This window comes from Pipra filicauda, unplaced genomic scaffold (assembly GCF_003945595.2).
Source record: "Pipra filicauda isolate LSUMZ 115617 unplaced genomic scaffold, ASM394559v2 scaffold80_size11013439_pilon, whole genome shotgun sequence".
Taxonomy (NCBI): Eukaryota; Metazoa; Chordata; class Aves; order Passeriformes; family Pipridae; genus Pipra; species Pipra filicauda.
In genome coordinates, this window is record NW_024104987.1 from 10,774,888 (window position 1) to 10,788,499 (window position 13,612).

General features: G+C 54.0%; 1 long non-coding RNA gene across 2 annotated transcripts; it reads right to left on the reverse strand.

Moving 5' to 3' along the window:
- Nucleotides 1-1,631: 1,631 nt before the first annotated feature.
- Nucleotides 1,632-4,495, reverse strand: LOC120325054. 2 transcript variants are annotated; one of them, XR_005566862.1, is made up of 3 exons: nt 4,417-4,495; nt 2,121-2,290; nt 1,632-1,878 (listed from the first exon to the last, which is right to left on the reverse strand). It is a non-coding gene; the product is annotated as an uncharacterized LOC120325054 (long non-coding RNA). The 2 variants fall into 2 exon arrangements; XR_005566861.1 differs by having other exon boundaries at nt 4,407-4,481.
- Nucleotides 4,496-13,612: the final 9,117 nt, after the last annotated feature.

Here is a 13,612-nt window from a genome sequence, read left to right on the forward strand (position 1 = left end):
AGTCCTGCCTGGGTGGGTGGGAACAGGCTGGTTGCCCCAGCTCCACACCAGCAAACCAGGCAGAGGGGAGGATTTGGCTCTCCCATCCCATGGACTGTTAATATCCCATTGAGGATGTGGCTCTGGCCCTGGGCTTGCACACCTTCTCCTCTGGCAGTGGCCAGCTCAGCCTGGGCAGTCTGACCCAGGCCAGCTGACATTCCAGGAGTGGATCTGGTACCCCCTGCCCTTCCCCTGGGTGCTCCTCAGCATTTCTGAGGAACAAACACGGACCCCCCTGCCCTGCCCAGGGCCTCTTCTCACTGCAGCTCTGCCACTGGAATGAATCCCAGGTGGCAACAGCCCAAGAACTTCAGACACCTCGGGGGAGACACAACAGGAGGGGTGGTGGCCACGATGGTCCTACAGCAGAGGGGAAAATCCACCACAGGCTCCAAAGCAGCTTCAGAGTCTTGGAAAGCTGGCAAGATGGGAAAAGAGTAGGAGATGCAGATGAATAGGGTGTGCTGGATTTTTTGCTATTAAATGGCAAAGCAAAGCAGTCAGTGTTTCCATCCCACTCCGTGTCCTACTCGTTAGGCTTGGCTTTTCAAAATGGGATGAAAATAGGACTTACTGCTGCAAGGCTTCTCATGTTTTTCCAGTTAGAGAAACATGTTGAGACTCATTAATGCTGAACTGGTTAAAAGCAAACCATCCCTGGTGCCCTTCCTCAGGCAAGGGGCTTCTGAGTGGTGTGTGCCACAGTCCCATCATGGTCCTCATGCAGCACTTGTGGCTCCCAAGAGACTCCACAGATGTGATTGAGGAAGACTGGAGAGCATCAGGAGAGAGAATGAATTGTACCCCTCTATATGGCACTTGTTGGGACACTTCTGAATTAACTCTGTGCAATTTGGGGGGCCCCAAGAACAAGCACAACACTGACAAAGTGGAGAGAGCTCAGTGCTGAGGCCCAAGAAGGTGTGGGACATGTAACACAGGTTGGGAAGGTGGACTTCTTGAGCCTGGAGCAGGTGAAGGGAGGTCTGGTGGCCTTCTGTCTTCAAACCCCTCATGGAAGGGTGCAGGGACAGCAGCAATGATCTCTCTTCAGAGGCAAACACTGAAAAAGGCACCAGACACAAGTCACAAACATGGAAATTCTGATGAGATTTAGCAAAAGAATCCCTTTCAGCATGAGGGTGGCTGGACCCTGGACCAGGAACCAGTGAGGCTGAGGAACTTCCCTCCTTGGAGGTACCCTGACCACAGTACTCAGCTACCTGATCTCTGGTGTCCCACTGGGAGCAGGGGTTGGGCCAGAGGTGCCTCTGAACCTCAGATCTTGTGTGGTGAGAGCACCAGGGGAGCTCTGAAAGGAGTTGCCTCTCCTGCTGCCTCCTGTGGCCTGTGAACCTCCCAGAGGCCAGGACTCACAGGTGGAACAGCAGAATTCCTCTCTGGGAGCTTCCAACAGCCTTTGGGTGGAAAGGTCTAGGATGGTGCCACCTCACCTGGAGATTTGGGCTGTGACTCCCTGGTTGGGTGTCTGGCTAGTGAGAGCCACAGTCCCAGACCAGAGGCTGGCCTTGAGACCAGAACACCAGTCCTGTTTCACATGACTCATCCTGGAGAAAAGGCCCGGGGCCCAGAAGTCCCATTTAGCAAAGTGTCCTTCCCACTGGGCTGTGACTGCCCAGCTCAGCTTCCCAACAGCTTTGCCCTGTGTGTTCACAGCTGCTCTTTGGTGTCTTTGCTGCACAGCAGATTGTTCAGGCAAAGAAATGGAGCAGGTTTTCACCCAGCCTTGCCAGGAGGTTGTCCCCAGGACAGAAGAGGCTTTTATGTATTTCCTAAATGCAGACTTCAGCCAGAAGAGATGGCAACACTCAGCTCCTAGGGTCCAGAGAAGGAAAAGACAGAGACTCAACAAGGGCCCACAGTAAATAGTCACATCCTCCCATCCTGCTCACGTGGGATCTTCCTGCCTACCTGCAGATCCCCACATCCTGCACGGCCCCGTCCCTCCCTGGGGGAGCTGGACTCATTCCAGGGGACAGCCAAGCCTGCTCTGGCCCCAGAGCTCACCTTTCCTCCTTGGAGCTGCCTCTCCAGCCTGGCCACAGACGGGCACTCACCTGGACAGGGTGAGGTGGGCACTGCCCGGGCACGTCCCGCTCGCTGGAGCTCAGGTGCTCTCTGGGAGCCCAAATCCACGGCTTCATTCCAGGAACCACTTCCAGCCACCAAATGGCTCTTTGCAGTTCCAGGGAGACAGGAAACATCTGCACTGTCACAGCTGGCGGGTCTGTGTAAACACAGGATACACCCACTGAACAGCCTGTTTCCCAGCAGCCTGACACCACACTCGGTCTGTGCTCGGGTGGGACAAGTGGAGCTGCACCAGCTCCACTCCAGCATTCCCTCACACATACCTTGGCCAAGGGGGTCTGGCAGGGGGGCAGCCCCTTGGTGGGATGGGCACCTCAATGTGCCACTGCAGGGTGGGAGGGTGCTGGGGTTCAGGGCGCTCCCTGTGCCCTGGCACACTCAAAACTGGGCTCTGCAGCTGTTTCCTTCCAAGGGGGACGTGGTTCCAAATGCACAGAGAGTGAACCAGGGACAGCACCCAGGGAATGGCTGGAGCTGTGCCAGGGCAGGTTCAGGTTGGATCTCAGCCAAAGGTTCTTCCCCCAGAGGCTGGTTGGGCACTGCCCAGGCTCCCCAGGGCAGTGGGCACAGCCCCAAGGCTGCCAGAGCTGCAGGAGGGTTTGGCTGATCCTCTGGGGCACAGGGGGTGACTCTTGGGGATGGGCCTGTGCAGGGCCAGGAGTTGGACTGATGATCCTTGTGGGTCCCTTCCAGCTCAGCACATTCTGTGATTCTGTGACAGATGGACAGAGATCCCCACTGCTCCTACGTGGCAGAGACCTCACCTTCAGTGTCCCACAGCACTGAAACCCCTGCCCAGGCTGTTTTGCATGGCCATTCACAAAGGAGACAGTAAAGGCTGGTAGAACCCCCACCCTGGACCTGAAATGACAGGTCAGGAAAGGCTTTGCATTTGTTTTCTTCCCTGGGCTTGCTTTTAGTCTGCAAGGAGCAGAAAATGATTCCACCACCAAGCACCACTCCAGTTCCAGAAAATGTCTCCTTTGCCCCCAGAGAGAGTTCCTGCTGTCTTTAATGTCACCTGGGAGTCCATCAGACAGGGAGATTTGCTTATGGAAACTCCACGGCAAAGGGGAAATGGGATAAGGGAGGTGAACAGTAAAGTTTAACTGAACACTTCATGTTTCAGGCTCTGCTTTCCCCAGTATTCCTGTATTCCTGCAGTGGTTAAAAGGACTTTTGAAGGGATTGCTCATCTCAAGACAAAGCAAAGCCTGCATCAAGCACAAACCAAGCTGGCCTGCTGGTCACCCTGCCATCGTGGGACCAGCACTTTGCATCCTCTGGGCTGGGTTTCCCTGTTGGCAGTCCTGGAGGATGCTCCAGATTGGAGCTGCCCATCCTGGATGGTCTGTCCCCAGAGCAGGGGTGCAGCAGGGGTGGGGGCTGTGTGGCATGTGCTGCTCACCCTCTTCAGAGCTAAATGGAGGGCTCTCAGTGCTCAGCTAAATTAACCTTGAAAAATTCATTTCACAAATGACTGCAGCAATTAGTTGCTTTTAATGAGCTGCTTCACCCAGGCTGATGTCTGAAGGTCCTGGAGGAAATCAGAATCTCCTGCTCATGCCCCTGACTGCTGATGGCTGATAGGAACTGGCAGCCCCTCCTCACCCTCTTCCCAGGGAGGAATTCCCACATTTGTGGCTCCAGTTTTCTGCTCACAGCCCAAGTGCTCTGATGAAGGCTCCCAAACCCAATGCTTTGCTGCTGTGCCACTGATTGCCAGGGGAAGAGGAAAGACACTCATTTTTTATCAGATGTTGGGGAAGGAAGAAGCACCACAGAATTTTTGTGTCAAATCCAATGGGAGAGAGCAAAGAAACAGTGTTGGAGCTGCAGCCTGATGCAGGGATGTGCCCTGCCCCAGCCCTGCAGGACCTGCTGCTGGGACCCCCCAAGGGACTTGCCCAGGCAGGGGGAGGAAGCCTGGTGTGCTGCAGTGTGGGCTGGCTCGGAGCAGGCTCCCTGTCCTGCTGCTCATCCCGGCTGCTCTCAGCCCTTGGATCCTGCTGAGGTGGATCAGCTTCCCTGGGACATCCCACACCACACTGTCCCAGGGCTCTGCCCTGCTGGAAGATCCCTCTCCATGACCCAGTGGAGCCTGTGTTGCTGAAGCAAAGCAGCAGCCTTGACCCTGGAGGTGTGGAGAGACACCAGGCCTTGCTGGCTGTCCATGGAGACATTCACCCACTCCCTGCCCTTGTTCCCACCCCTGTGCCTCCACTGTGCCCTCCAAGAGGGATGCAAAGCACCTGCACACACCAGGGACCTGCAGTGGTTTGGCACTGCAGGGGATGCCAGGCTGTCCTGCTGCCCTCCCGGGTGGGACATCGACTCAGGGATCCTTGTGGGTCCCTTCCAGCTCAGAAGCCCCTGTGATTCTGTGCCTCTGTGACACCATCAGTGGGGTACAAGCACCTGTGATGTTCCTCCCTCCTGTGAGGAGCCGGAGCCACAACATCCCCTGGTTCCAGGGAATTCACGAGCCCCCACAGCCCCCAGCACTGCTCTGGGGTTTGTCTGAATCCACTTGCAGGCTGCAGAGCAGCTCAGTCGGATGCTGGCCCAGATGTTTGGCTCATCTTCCCCTGCTTGGGGCTGCAGCTCATTGCTCCCACCCTGCACTTCCCTTCCCACTCCATCAGGGCCCCATCCCACCCCCCTGGAGGAGCTGGGATTTCCCACTGTGTCCCTTGTAGCAGAGCTGCCCTGAATCAAATCCCACACCCAGACATGCCCCAGCTCTGGAGGGCTCCTGTCCCTGCCCCTAGTCCTGTGTTTTGCTTTGGGCTCACACACACAGCAGGGACATTGTTCAGGTCCCACTGTGGCTCCACCTGGGACTTGTAGCTGCAAGATTTGCTTTCACAAAAGCCCTGCTTTATCCCAGACCTTGCATTTCACTGTTTGCAGGCCCAGGTTAGACCTGATTCCTTCCCTGGGTCTCCCTTCTCGCTGTGGCTCAAATTAACGCTAATAAATCAAATGTGGATTTTTTCAAGTGCAGCCTCCTCTCGTGCATGACCCCAACATAGCACAAAGGTTCTCAATGTTCTGTTTTAAAAGCTATAACCCCACAAAACCTCAAAACAGATTAATATTTACCCATTAACCACTGGAAGAACACCGATGTTTTATTTTATTTCCTTTTCCCTAGTGCAGATTGCTCAGCTCTGAGAAGTCCCTGGAATGGAATACTCAACACCCAGCCATTCCTACCAAGCATTCCATGAGCAGTGGGTACTTCATGTGGCTACAGTATTTAGATAAATCTTTTCCCACTGAAAATGGCCTTATCCTGCAACTTCCCTGGCAGTGGATATGCACTGGAATCAGGAGCAGCAGAGGACGTGGCCCCAGGGCAAAAATACCAAGTGTCAGGGGGAAAGCAGTGTCATCCAAACCAGATCCCTCCAGCACGGGGCAAACCTGGATGTAACTGAGCCTTGGAATCTGCTGCATTGTCCAATTCTCGTGCCAGAAGTGTCAGAGAAACAAGAAAAGCTGTGGCAGGATGTTGCAGGGGTTTGCTGGGATTCAGTGAGCTGCATGAAAAAAATGTGTGTGACAATTTGATATGAGCCCAGCCAGAATCCAATCTGTTTGTTTTTCCAGAGCTTTGTCATTTCCTGGGCAGTATCATTAAAGAGGAATTAAAGTATTCCAAACCCACTCCAAATGGGGCAGATTTTGCAATACACCCCAGAGCTCTTTCTAAGTATGCACTTGGCAAGCAGAGTGCTCTGAAAAAGCACAAATCCTTCTAGGTTTGGCATTTTTTGCTCAGATCTACTTTTCAGGAGCTCCTTGCCCACGGCACCACTTCCCAGCACATTCCTCTTTGGACAGTGTGGCCTCAGGAGCTCACGATGGCTGAGCCCCAGAGGGATGTGCCTGTGCAGTGGGAAAGGCTGGGGCAGCACATCTGGAACCAGCTCTTATCCCTCACTGAGGCCTGGGAACATCTCAGCTCCTGTGCTTGGATAGACCTACAAGTCTCCTACTGAAGTCCTTCTGGACTGGAAATGAGCAAGTCAAGCCCTGATCCAGGCTTGGTCCAGCACCTCTTCCCTGCAGTTTGACTTGCCTTGAGCCCAGGCTGGTCCCAGACTGGTGAAGAGCCACTGGTGACTCACTGAGTGGGCTCTGCACGAGGAGTGGCTCCTCAAAACCAACCCCTTCCCAGTGTCCCAGGGCTCAGGGCTCTCCTCCAGGCTGCTCCCAGCTGCAAAGTCCCTCCTGGAGGGGGGCTTCTCCCCTCTCCTGGGGTGCAGCACGACCTGGGGACCCACATGTCCCACCCCACATGTCCCACCTTGACCCCTGCAGTCCCACCAGCTGCACCACTCCCAGCCCTCCTGATCCCAAGGAATCCATGTCTGCCAAGAGCCCTCTTCTGCTGCATCTTGTACCTCAAATAACCTCTGATACATGACTTACTCTTCCTTTTTTTGTGCATTTTTTTGATGTCTGGCAGTGGAGCTGAGCTCACTGACGACTCTCTCTTGATGGCAGTCTGAGTGTGGGTCTGGTCTCTCCTTTCCCACATTTTCTTGCAAGAATAAACAATTTTTGACATTTTAATGTCTCTGCTGAGGTTGGTAGGAAGTGGTCAGCATATTCTAGCTGACTAGAGGCAGCAGACAGGCAGGGAGGGAAACAGCAGAACAGTTTAAGCCTCTGCAATAAAAGTGTCTTTGCAAACATTTACGAAGAAATTCTCCCTTACTCAATTTTTTCTGGATTTTGCATTTTTTTCTGTCATTAAAAAAATAAAATTGTGCCCTTTATGACAATAAATATAGATTTACTAATCATGTAGGCTCTGAGCTGCTTGAGGCAGAGTGTGCTTCCTAGTTAGGGAGTTTAGGACCAGGAATAATCAATAAATCCCTTTGTTTGACCTCCCATGTATAACCATGTTGCTCCTGTGTTGAGCTTGCAGCTTCTCCAAGGGCTAAATCACACCCTCAGGGAGGTACCCAGGAGCTGGTGCCACCTCCATGGGCACAACAGAGGGACCCAGAGGTGAGCCTGGGGTGAGCTTCCCTGGCAGAGGATTTGTGCTGTGCCAGAGACCCTCTGGCTCTGTCCCCCTGGTGTGAATTGCTCCTGAAGGGACTCTTCCTCTTGAGTCCCAGGCTGTCCCACCTCCTTTTCTGGTTGTGGTGGTCCCTCACTTGGGCTCCAGAGGCACCCTGCTCTAGTCTGGAGGCTCCAGATATAAATACAACTGAATTTTCTCTGAGATTATCCCAATAAATTGACCCCAAGCCTCCTGGTACCCCAGATGTCTATGAGATCCTGTGTTCCCCCAGTGCTCCCAGAGGCAGGCAGCTCCAGGATGTGCCTCTCCCTCTTCACTGCAGGTCCCAGTCTGCCTTTCCAAAGGTCTCCCATGGCTGGAGGGTCACCCCTGGCAGTGTGATGGTTCCAACAGGCACCTCTGGCAACGGGAAAGTCATTCCAGGCAAACAGAGCCAGGCTGCAGGTCTGCAGTGACCCACTGACCCATCCCTGGGGAGCTCCTGGTGGTGTGTCTGCAGGAGGGGAGAGCTCATAAATGAGCTGCTGTGACATCTGACACTGCAGAGGGCCCGAGCAAAGAGGATGGGATGGGATGGGACGGGATGGGATGGGGTGGGATGGGGTGGGATGGGATGGGAATGGCTCTGCCTGGACGCAGAACTATCCAAAGGCTGGGCTGCACAGCCTGGAGATAACTCTGCTCTGGTATCCCAACCCCTCACACCATGTGTGGGGCCCATCAGCACCTCCTGCAGAGCTCCAAGAACATTCTTCAGGAATTAATCATCCTGAGGTTCCCAAGGGAGGGGAGGGGAGGGGAGAGAGAGGGAGAGGTTATTTATAAGGGCTGAGCTCAGGATTGCTGGATGGAACACACTCATTTCTGCCGCATGTTCTAAAGGATCCAGGGCTCCAGGGCCTGAGATCAACCTCCAGACACAGCCTGGGCCCTGGGGGCACTGGGCCACCACTCCAGCCTGGAATCACAACCTCCTCTCACCAGGGCTTGTACACAAAGGGGCCTTAGAGACAGCTCTGGATTAGAGCAGCTCCCAGGGCAGTGGGACAGGAGCCAGGCCCTCAGCTCCAGCCGCCGGGTTCCCAGCACAATCCTGCCCAAAGCCATGGAATTCCACTCCCCAAGTGATTTTCTCGACGGTTCCCTTACTGGAGGAGGAGACAGGAGCTCCACGTTCTCTGACCCAGCTGGGACTTGGCCATTCCACGAGGAGCAGTCGTCCATCTCCTCCCCCTCCCAGCTCGGGGGCTTCAGGGCTGGACCCTCCCAGCACCAACACAGCTCCAGGCAGATCCCGTGGGGAATTCCAAATATGCCAGGCAGTGAGATTCCCTGCTCCCACCCACCCACCCATTTCCTCTGCCCAGCCAAAGGCAGGTGTGGGGTGAGATGAAGCAGAACTGAAACGTTGCATTAACACAGGCTGGCGCTTATCAAGAGCTGATGTTGCACAGCCCGGCCAACAAACCTCACCAGGGATCTGTGGGAAAAATGGGATCCACATGGCAATTCACACTCCAACTGCTGCCTTATCTCCTGGAAACGTTATCTCATGCAAGCTGGAGCTATTTTCTTTTCAGCTGAGTAAAAACGTGTCAGTTTTATATTTATGTATCAGGCCACGATCCCATGGGAAATTAATTTGCCCAACAGCAGAAATTCTGTCATCGCACGCATCAGTCAGTCTGGGAATGGGGATCTCCAGACCAGGGCCCTGGAATCAGGGGAAGGGCTTAAAATAACAACCACAGGAGGATGTGGGAGCCTGAGCAAATTACAAGAGCTCCTTCCTGACTGCAAATGTATTTTGGGGTATTTCGGGGTTGATACCTAAATGCAGAGCCAGGGGTTTGGTGTGACCCCCATCTCAGGGGTTCCCCATGGGGAGGAAGGGTCTCAGCCCACACACCCCAGGGTGGGGGGAGGGATGGTCCCCATGCCCCTGGCACTGGCCCAGCTGGGTGCTGTGTCCTAGATCTCCCTGCAGACTCTGGGCGGGGCCCTGTGGGTCCTGGGCATCACTGCATCCCCACCACTTGTGGCAGCCTTTAGTGCCCCAGAGAGACTCATCCCACCCTTCCCCAGGGCTCCCACCCACAGTCCAGCTGGGTCTGGGAGCCAGAGGGATCATCCAGCCCCGCTGGGACCAGGTGAAGAGGGACAGGGACCCCCTTCCCTTTGGAGGTGGCTCTCCTGTGGCACCATCACTGCCTTTCTCTGCTTCCCAGCTTTGCAAATAAACTGCTCCTCTTTGTTCAAATCCACAGGCTTCCCTTAAGCCTCAAAATGTTCCTGGGATCCTTTATCCTTCCCTCCCTGCTCCGGCCATGCGGAGCACACGGGCTGGGCTCGGGCACCATTATCTCACGGGTCAATAACAGACAAATCCCTCCAGGTTCAGTGAATAAATCCAGCCTGTTTTCTCATGGAGACACTCCCACCATTGAAAGCACCCAGGCTGAGTTGGCAGCAGCCTGATTTACAGCCCAAAACACCAAGGCCACCCCAGCCTCTTCTCCTCCTGTTTTTTTTAAGAGCAAACCCATCCCAGCCACTGAAGGGGGATTGATACAGAGGGATGGGCTGATGCTGCTGTTGATATCAGGGCTCTGTGGAACCCCTAAGTTCAGGTTTTACATGGTAAATGGGGACTGGCAGGAGCTGGAGGCCGGAGCAGTGCTGGAAGCTCAATCCCAAGCTGCTCCAAGGGTGACGTAAGAGCAGCCCCGAGCTGGCTTGCTCACCACATACCTAATTTTCCCATATAAGGCCAAGGAGAGCAATAACTCTCCTGGCAAGCAGATCAATAAAAACAGATGGTGGGCTTACAATTAGAGATTAAGCACATACCAATCCAGAACAAACAGGCCATAAATCATACGTGAAGGAGGGTATTTATAGTTTAGATCACATTCCTTAATTAATTCAAAATGGCCCAGAAAAGAAAATAATACAAAATTGCTCTTTTTTTCTTTTTTTTTTTCCCTGCTTTGTTCCTGCCTTGCTTTTGCAAAGCTGAATTCTTTCCTCGGGGGTGCAGGGGACGGGGCAGCCACGGGACAGACACAGGGACGGTCCAGCGCGTGCTGCTGGGGGAGGAGAGCGAAGGCTGGAGTCTGGGAAAGAGCCACACATGAGGCAAAGTAGGGTGAGTTTGATGGTGTGCAGGGAGAGGGCTGGAGCACAGCTCAGCCCTGAATTTGTCTGCACAGTCCTGGGTTCATGGTGCATCCTCCCCCACAAGCACATCACCAGCACCGTGTCCCCGGGGCGGGTGGGACGATGGACCCCTGGCATGAGGGTGCCACATGCAGGAACCAGCACAACCAACACAGGTCTTACCAACAGGGCATTTGACCTGTAGAGCAGTGGCCAAGCATGTTTCCCATGCAGCAATGGCTGTACTAAATTGACGTGCTCTATAAAATGATAAGAAGCTCCTGGCTCTTGGGGGCACTGCCAGGCTGGAGGTAAACGTGATGTGACAGAGAGAAAACACCTGCCAAGACTGGTTAGTGCTGAACATGTACCTGGGCCAGAGCTGTGGAGGGTCTCAAGCTTTCCAAAGCACCTCTGTGACCCCAGTCCAGACCTTCGGGATAGTTAGGAGTTATTAATTTTAATGGGAACTGGATACCTAAGGGCCCTGGGCAATCAAGACTTCAGGAATTCCCATTCAACCGCAAGCCTTGCTCTGAACTCCTGAAACTCCGTCAGGAGGATGAAGAAGTTTCCTCTTGGTGAACACAAAGGACTTCACCCTGGAGAACAAAATGGGCCTGTCTACAGCCTGTCAGGTTGTGCAGAGAGGATCCAAACATCTCAGCCCTGTTTAGGTTCACAGAATCATTAAGGTTGGAAAAGATCTCCAAGATCATCAAGTCCAGCCTTTGACCAAATCCTGTCCACTAAACCATATCACAAGTTGTCACATCCACTTGATTTTTGAACAATTCCAGGAGTGGTCACGCCAGCACTTCCCTGGGGAGCCTGTTCCAGTACTTAACCACTCTTTCAGTGAAGAAATTTTTCCTAATATCCAACTTGAACTTCCCCTGGTGCAACTTGAGGCCATTTCCCCTTGTCCTGTCTGTTGGTTGTTTGTAAGAAGAGCCTGACCCCCACCTTGTCCCAGCCTCCTTTTGGGGAGCTGAAAAACTCCCTCGTTGGACAGGGCTGGTTGAAAATCTCATTTCCACCCTCCTCCCCCTGCTGCCGTGTGCCAGGGCTGCAGTGGGGCAGTGCCCATCCCCTGACGGGATGATGGGATGCTTTGCTTTGCAGATCGTGCCGGCACAGCTCTCTTTGTTCTCTCCCCGCAGCTCTGCGCTCTCTGGGTTCCTGGGGGGTTGCAGACTCAAAGACATGAGAAGCAGCCCCAGCTGTGACTCACTGCTCATGACAGCGATCCCCAGGCATCCCCTGACAAGCTAATCAGCACAGGGAGCAGCTCCTCGGCTGCCCTCTATCTCACCCATCTGTTGACAGGGTAGGTTGTGCAATAAATCAGGACTCCCGATCTCAGGCTGGAACAGCCCCTGTTCTCTGCTGCTGGGGCGTTTCAGGCAGCCCAGCACTGACATTCCAGGCATTCCAGACCCAGGGGTCTCCTGCCATCAAGTGCCACCGAGGTGGCTTCACCTCAGAGACACATTTCAGCTCTGCACTGAGTCTCTCAGGGGGCTGCACGGTGAAGACACTCCCTGAGGAGCAGGTACAGGACCCCCAAAGCAGTGCTGGGGCTTTCTCATGGGCAGCCAAGGTGCAAGGCCCAGGATCTTTCCTAGGAACTGTTTAATTGACCAGCAAGGCTGTAACCCCTGCAGCACCATGTGCTGACAGCACCTTCTGGGACTTTCTTCCAGCAGAGATAAAGCCTGGGAGTGCCACCAAAGTCCCTGATGCAGACACAGTTTGCTGCTTGAAGGACAGTCAACCCCTGACTGTATCCAGCTCCCCACCACTGCACTCATCCCTCCCTCTCCCTCCCACACACACATAACTGGTCCATTGATAAAATCCATACAAAATGCACCAAAAGATGCCTCTGTGTTTTTGTTGGAAGCAAATTTCCCCTTTGGGAAAAATGGTTTAACTTTTATTTTTGAGGGTCTTACCAAACCTTTCACATTTTTACCCCCAAGACCTTTTCATGCCCTGAACCATATTTTCGTTGCTATTCAAAGCAAAAGGCACATGCAAAGCACTCACAAATGTTTAAACTATAGAGGAGATTCAGAGATATAAAGATACAAAATCCTTGTATCCTTGAAGCCAAAGCCATCCCTGGCCATGCCTGGTGCTGTGCTTGGTGTTGTGCTCTGCCCCAAAGAGCCTCAAAGAGGAAATAGGGATGGCTGTGGCGTATTTTAGAACAGGAAGGGGGTGCCACAGAAGGTGTCCATGGTTTCATAGGGTGTCACAGCCCGCAGAAGCACCCTGGATGCAGCTGGATGACAGGCAGGATGGACTGATGGATGATGTCTGCCCAGGCTTTTGCAATCCCACTCCCATCCCAGCCCATTCCTTCAGTCTGTGGAGGTGGATAACTGGAGTGAGGAGCTGTCAGCAACCCCTCCAAGCAATATTCAACAATCCCCAGTACTGGAGATGCAGACAAGGTGTGAAGATTTGCTGTTTTGTCTCCTTCCACAGCCCTGGAGTGATCCAGGCCCTGGTGATGTCTCAGCTCTGGACTTGTTCCCTATTTTCAGCCTCCCCAACAGAGTCTGCTGCCATGGCTTTCACTCAGGCAGACTTTGCTGAGGGAAATGCCACCCATCCACGGTCACAGTCACGGTGTTCCTCCACTCATTGGGCACCTCCTGCCCACAGGCTCAGATGAACTTCCCCTGGGGAATTCTGGCAGGGAGAGGAGGTCCTGTGCTCTGGCAGTGGCTGTGGAGGGCAGAGGAACCCCCTCCCCCCAGGGCAGTGGCGTTGGTGTGACCACCCTGCACATCCCTCCCCTCACAGCCCAAGTGGGTTATTCCCAGGCTGTGGTAATTCCACGGACACCACTCCAGGGATTGAACCCAAACCCCTCAAGTGAACCCCTCGTGTGAACTGCTGTGGCAGGAGGAGGCAGCCAGCCCTCCTCCCTCCCCGGGATGGAGCTGGACAAGCTCTGCAGCAGCTCGTGCTGCCCCGTGCTCGTGTGTCAGCTCCGAGCAGACAGACAGGTCTGGCAAATGTGTCCCAGTCAACAGGAGTTGTGAGCTCATCCCTGCTCAGCACACTGACTGGGGGTGCCTGTCCACTTGCTCCTGGGGCAGAGCAGCTCCTATCTGGCTGCTTTCATCTGCTGTGCAATCACTCCAGGAATTCTCCTCCAGCAGTTAGTCATCCTCCCCTCCCTCCCAGAAAGAAAAGAAAGCTGTTTTGCCAGTAAATGCGATAAAAATCTCCCCT